The 5925-nt window shown below is 36.4% G+C and overlaps 1 non-coding gene across 1 annotated transcript; it reads left to right on the top strand.

Moving 5' to 3' along the window:
* Positions 1 to 2673: 2673 nt before the first annotated feature.
* Positions 2674 to 2748, top strand: ACRALDRAFT_t298. The gene has a single exon. It is a non-coding gene; the product is annotated as a tRNA-OTHER (tRNA).
* Positions 2749 to 5925: the final 3177 nt, after the last annotated feature.

The following is a 5925-nucleotide window of genomic DNA, read 5'->3' as shown; positions in this document are numbered from 1 at the left end:
GGACTATACATTCGAGGATTATACTTAGAAACCTAAAAGCTACTTACCGGACTCCCTTTTACAATAGTATTACAGTTAAACGCTATATTAAGTTAGTTAATTATTATTAGTATAGGGTTACTATATAGTAGTAACTCCGTTAATTATTAGTATCTTTATACTTTAGAAAAAACAAAAGAATTCTTACGTCGTTTATTATATAGCACTTATAGTGCCTAATACCCCCCTACCCCGTCCCTTACTCTTATTACTCGTCTTCCTATTCCGCCCGCCATACTAGGCGCTTAACAGTATAGGTAATTCGCTAGGCATAATCGGCTATTTTATCGCGCTACTCCTACTCGGCTTTAGTCTTTTTCTCCGCCTCCTTAGCGGCCTTCTGCTCCGTATAGCGTTTCTTATTAGCCTTATCTTTAGCGCCGTTAGTATTCTTAGACCTAAACTCTAATAAAGCCTTACGGAGCTTGGTTTAGTTAGTTAAGGCTTTAACCTGTTATATGGTTAGTAGTAGTAGGATACTATATTCTAAGTTTGATATACCCGCTCGTGGTTAGTTAAGCCTCCCTCCTCGACGGCCTGTAGGAGGATTTTTTATAGCCCGGTAGCTGCCTAAGTAGCGGCGACCGAAAGCTAGTTTCTTTCTTATTAGCACCTACCCGGTGGCCTATCAGAGCAGTAGACTTATAACTTAATAATGCTTCGACTTTTTAATCTAGTATCGTTAGTATTTAAACAAGGCCGTAACGCTATCGCGGTAAGCCGCGAATTTAATCGCCCCGCGGGCCTTATTATCTAACTCCAGTTCTAGCTATTAACGTATATACCGGCTATATAGAGTTATAACCTTAAGCCTTATAAGCTTTTTATACACGACACGAGGCTCGGGAGCCTTATTCGCTACGTTATCGTTATTATTGTAGGTAGTATTCTAGTAGCTACTCGCACTATTATCCTCATTACTAGTAGTAGTATTATCGTTAGTATCTGTTATAACGGTATCGCCGCCTATAGTAGTATCCTTATAATAACCTCTATTAGCGCCGCTTATTATAATATTAATATCGCCCTGCACGCTTAATTAATTAACACTATTACTAGTATTATTATTACCTACCCCGTAGAACTTTTTAATAGCCTTTACTACCTTTCGGGCCTTCTTTTTAGCTAACCTACGAGCCGCTTTAGCGGCCTTGCTTTCGATATAAATAAAGTTAGGTATAGCGACTTTTATAATATTAGTAACGGTTACGTATAGGGCACTATCACCGCACTTATATTACGGGACATTAATTAAGTAGTAGAAGTTATTATTATTATATAAGAATCTATCTCCGTATTAGTTCTATCTATTACTTTTTACTACCCGGCCGCCAGGAATAAATTCAAATCCGATAACCGACTCCACGAAGTCGATAAAAGACTTTAAGCTATATATATAGCTTTATACCACTAGCAGAGAGTTAACATATATATATAGTTATCTAACGATAGAAAAATTATAAAGATAAACGATAGCTAAAGAGAATAAGAAGAAGAAAAGTAATAAAAGTTAGGAGTTAACGAAAAGTTCTTATAGATAAGTTAGGAGTTACCTATAGGTGCCTAATAGCCTAATCTTTTATAGAAAAAAGCCTTATTTATATATTATAACTTCCCTTTTTAGAAGCACCTTATATTTTTATATATTTAAGTTATGGGTATAGGCCTTTAGCAGGTAAAGGAGTATTATAAAGGTTATTTAATGATTAGACGATAAGTTAAGAGTTTATAGTAGAATCCATTGGAGGGATTCTTAGTAATGGTCTCTTTACTATTATAGGGCCTTTATATTTATTATATTAGCCGCTAGTTAGGTTTATCTTAGAATAATCCTTCTTATTAAGTAATATTATTCTCTATAATTATATTTATCTATATAGTATTAAGAGGAATCTTTATATTTATAAGCTTTATCCCCTTTTCTTTTATCTTATACTTTTACCTTTTATTCTTTAGTGCTTACTTTAGGGGTGGTGTTATTTCATAGGTAGGATAAAAGGAGGTTCTTAGATTGAGCGGAGTTCTTCATATAGAAGAGTGGCCGGGCTAAGGGAGTCGTTCTTTTTTATTACCTCTAGACCTCTATTACTCCTAAGGGCAGGAGTTAAAGAAAGGGGGGGTGATCTATAATAGGTATAAAAAGGACTTACTAGTTTATGTTAAAAGATTCTAGGCTTCTTACTAATGCTTAGTATAAGCTTATCGCGTAAGCTATAAAGGCCTCTCGTAAAGAGGTTCTAGAAGCTTATATATTAGCTACTAGATAGAATCGTGTTTAGTAAAGGCTTATCGTGTATTTAGAATATAAAAGCTAGCTTAGAGTATATAAAGGGGGTAGTAGCCTTTATAGTAAGGCTACCTAGTTTACGAAGGTCCCTTAATTACTGCGAGAGGAGATTATATAATTAATACCTTCCTATTAGGTAGCACCTAAAGGTCTATAAGTAAGGACCTTTATACCTATATCTTCTTAAAAGAACTTAACGGATAATCTTAGTATAGTACCCCCTCCCTTAGTCTATTAATAGGCCTCCTATATAGTCTTATAATAGCTTCCTTTACTCCTTACTTATATCCTATAATAGTATACTACTACTATACTATAAAGGTAACTTAATTATATATATATATAAAGCCTTTATAGTATAGTGGTGGTATACCTAGTATATAGTTAAGGTAACCGGGTTGGTTCGAATCCGGCTAGAGGCGCACGTAAAAGAGGAGCCCCTTTTCCTTTTTTATACTACTCGGATCCTGTTCTAGGGGGCCCTTATCTGCCTTAGTATACACAATAAGGGTTAAATAGGGAGCCTGTTAGACCCACCTTCCGCCAGGCTTTGCTAGTCGTTAATAGGTGCCACGGGGGAGTTAGTCGCCCTACCATGGAAAATAAGGAGACGGTATCGCGCTATCCCTAAGCGCGTAAGCAAAAATACGCGGCGTCTCTTCCACTATACGGAGGCAGCCTTTTATACTATTATATAAGCGTTCTGCGTAGGCATATAGCCTATATTAGCTTTACCTATAGCTATAAAAAGAGTAAGGGAAGCTTAGGCGCTTTAAACTCTAGGAAGCGTATATATAAGTCGCCCGAAAGTAGGCCTATAGGGGTTAGCCCTAGGGCACACGGAAGTTGTATAAAAAACCAATAGAGATAATCACGCGCGCGCCGTTAATTAAGTATATAGTCGGCTTTAAAGTCGCTACGGGCAAAAACGTTATAGGCTTCCTAGTATAGAAGCCACGAGTTTTATACTAGTAGTAAGTTAGTATCGGGGCCGCCACGGCCCCGTAGAGGTACTAATCCTAAGAGGAGAGCATAGGGGTTTTTATCTAAGTCTTATACTAGTTCCCTAAGTCTTATACTACGGTTTTCCCCCCTATAAGCATTAGAGAAGGACCGGATAGTCAGAATTCTGGCTCCTAGCTACTTCGGTAGGAAAAGGATAGCGGAGTAAGAACTAATAAATAAAAAATAAATATATATATAAAGAATATAATAAATAATCCTTATTTTAATAAGCTCAATATACCTATTATAGGCTATAAAAGAAGCTAATTAATATTAGGGAGACTAATTACGGCTATATAATTACTTAATAATCTATTATATTAGGATCCCGCTTATATTTATTATATAAGAAGCTAGCTAAAAAACGCAGTCGCGCTAGAAGGCCGAGCTTTAGCTTATATAGTATACTCGGCTTATTTTTTACTAAACTTCGTAGAGTAGAATAAGGGCTTAATATATAATAAAGGTCGGGGTTCTTCCTAGGGGACCTTACGCTAGGCGGGAATAGAGGCTATAGGACTCGGAGGGCTTCCTACTAACTTAGTAGGCGTATATATAGGAGCTCCCTTTATAAAGGCGCGAGGCTTAGGGGAGGTTATTATAAGGCTTAGGCGGTAGCTAAACTATTTATTAGTTATTAAAGTGGCTCTCGCTATTCTGTTATTTATTTCTATAAGGCCCCGTTCGATAATTCTGCCTAGATAGTGGGATTTTAATCAGTATTTATAAAAGGTATATCGCTGCTAACCGACTAGCTTCACGCTAATTTTTAGTTATAATATACCTATTTTTCTTACTAATAATCTATAATACGAGCGTGTGCCTTCTACATACAAAAACCTTTACTTCTATACTCCTTTTACTAGTATAGAACATCGTAACAGTTACTACTTACATTAATATACCGACTATAAAGGGCATAATACATAGGATTTATATAGATACTATGAAATAAGTACTGTATATTATTATAATTATTATAACACTAGTTATAACCAGCCTCGCCTACGCTGCCTATAGTAGTATAACGTCTTACAGAGTATATTAATTAAAATCCCACTAACTTAGTAGCAAAACTATAAATAACTAAGAAATCAAATATTAAAGCAGCTTTTCTACGTATAATACGGCTAACGTGGCCCCTTATCTAGCGTGGTACTTCTATAACAGGGGTATAACAGGGGTATATTAGGCGAATATATAATTATATAATTTATGCTGAAAAATAGATGTGGCTAAGTATATTTATATATTTTTCTACTATCTTAGTAGGATTTACTATCTAGGCGGAATTATCGAACGGGGCCTAAGGGACCTAGGATTATATTCATTTATTTATTTATTTATTATTCTTACTCCGCTATCCTTATCCTACCTAAGTAGCTAGGAGTTAGAATTCTAACTATACGGTCCTTCTTTAATACCTATAAAAGGGAAAACCGTAGTATAAGACTTAGGAAACTAGTATATAACTTAAATAAAAACCCTTATACTCTCCTTTTTTAGGATTACTACCTTATACGGGTATTATAGCGGCCCTATTACAAACTCGCTATTAGTACGAAATTCGTGGCTTTTATACTAGTATTATAGGATTTAAGTAAGCAGTAAAGGAAGCTATTATAAGAAGGCCTACTAATAGACTAAGGGAGGGGGTACTATACTAAGATTATATATTAAGTTCTTTTAAGAAAATATAGGTATAGAGGTCCTTACTTATAGACCTCTAGGTGCTACCTAATAGGAAGGTATTAGTTATATAATCTCCTCTTAGAGTAATTAAGAGATCTTTATGAATAAGGTAGCCTTACTATAAAGGCTACTATACTACCCCCTCTATATACTCTAAGCTAGCTTTTATATTCTAAATACATAATAAGCCTTCTCTAAATATAAAGCCGCCTAGTAGTTAGCACGTAAGCCTCTAGAACCTCTTCACGAGAGGCCTCTATGGCTTACGCGATAAGCTCGTACTAAGCACTAGTAGATAGCCTAGAGCCTTATAACACAAATTAATAAGTCCTCTTTATATCTCTTATAACTAGGAAGCCTATAACGTTTTGCCTATATCGGCTTTAAAGCCGACTATATACTCGAATTTAACGGTGCACGCGTAATTATCTTAGTTAGTTTTTTATACGCGTTCTATATACTCTAGGGCTAACCCCTACGGGCCTATTATAGGCGACTTATATATACGCTTCCTAGGGTTTAAAGCTCCTAAGCTTCCCTTACTCTTTCTATATCTATAGGTAGAGCTAACGCAGGCTATATGCCTACGCAGAACGCTTACATAATAGCGTAAGAGGCTGCCTCTGTATCGTGGAAGAGACGCCGCGTATTTTACTTACGTGCTTAGGGACAGCGCGATACCGTCTTCTTATTTCCACGTTAAGGCGACTAACTCCCCCGTGGCACCTATTAACGATTAGCGAAGTCGGGTAGAAGGTGGGTCTAATAGGCCCCCTATTTAACTCTTATCGTATATACTAAGGCAGATAAGGGTCCCCTAGAATAGGATCCGAGTAGTGTAAAAAAGGAAAAGGGGTTCCTCTTTTATATACGCCTCTAGCCAGATTCGAACCGACCCGGTC

The sequence above is a fragment of the Sodiomyces alcalophilus genome (assembly GCF_042370955.1).
Source record: "Sodiomyces alcalophilus JCM 7366 unplaced genomic scaffold ACRALscaffold_11, whole genome shotgun sequence".
NCBI classification, from domain to species: Eukaryota; Fungi; Ascomycota; class Sordariomycetes; order Glomerellales; family Plectosphaerellaceae; genus Sodiomyces; species Sodiomyces alcalophilus.
Note: the sequence above shows the minus strand (reverse complement) of the source record. Positions and strands in the feature narration are given on the sequence as shown.